Source organism: Lipotes vexillifer, unplaced genomic scaffold, assembly GCF_000442215.2.
Source record: "Lipotes vexillifer unplaced genomic scaffold, Lipotes_vexillifer_v1.1 scaffold570, whole genome shotgun sequence".
Lineage (NCBI taxonomy): Eukaryota > Metazoa > Chordata > Mammalia > Artiodactyla > Lipotidae > Lipotes > Lipotes vexillifer.
The window spans coordinates 2,610,872-2,611,983 of NW_006777801.1; positions in this window are offsets into that span (position 1 = coordinate 2,610,872).

Genomic DNA, 1,112 nt, shown 5'->3' on the forward strand with positions numbered 1-1,112 from the left:
CCAGACCTAAGAATCATATGCTCTGGAGATTGCAGAAAATTAGGTGGACTGTTTTCTTTGAATTATCATACCTATCCTATCTAAAGTTATACTCTCTCTTCCTCCCCATCCTCACTGCCATTCTTTTCCAAATTTGAAATACCTATTTGCAACAATGAGACACAAACTTGGACCTTATAAGAGATGTAATTCAAGTGAACACGAGGAGTTCTGTGACAGATTTTAAGGTTCAAATTGAGCAACAGGTGTACATTTTAGGCTTTTGTGTATTCAGAGAAACTGGTAGTTGAGGTATTCAGATTTTATATCAAAATTCTATCTTTTGGGCTTCCCTGGTGGCGCAGTGGTTGAGAGTCCTCCTGCTGATGCAGGGGACGCGGGTTTGTGCCCCGGTCCGGGAAGATCCCACATGCCGCGGAGCAGCTGGGCCAGTGAGCCATGGCCGCTGAGCCTGCGCGTCCGGAGCCTGTGCTCTGCAATGGGAGAGGCCACAGCAGTGAGAGGCCCGCGTACCGCAAAAAAAAAAAAAAAGCTTTCTTTTTAAAATAAATTTATTTATTTATTTTTTGGCTGTGTTGGGTCTTTGTTGCTCTGCACAGGCTTTCTCTAGTTGTGGCGAGCGGGGGCTACTCTTCGTTGTGGTGCGCAGGCTTCTCATTGCAGTGGCTTCTCGTTGTGGAGCACGGGCTCTAGGCACACAGGCTTCAGTAGTTGTGGTGCACGGGCTTAGTTGCTCCATGGCATGTGGGATCTTCCCGGACCAGGGCTCAAACCTGTGTCCCCTGCGTTGGCAGGCGGATTCTTAACCACTGCGCCACCAGGGAAGCCCCCAGAATTCTATCTTAATACCAAACAATCTAAAGGGTATGCTTGCTGTTGTGTCCTAGGGTTTGTCAATGAGAAATTGAGCATCAGAAACCACAGACTGAGGAACAGGATTGAAAGTCAAAAATCCCACCTAGTGGCACCCCAGAGAACAAAGAACAACAACTGCAGAATATTTAAAGCTCGAGACCACCCCCTACACCACCATCTCCAAAGGAGAGGGGAGGGGAATGGTTAGATCTCAACAAACAACCAATTTAAAAGAACACAAACCAGCACAACACTTA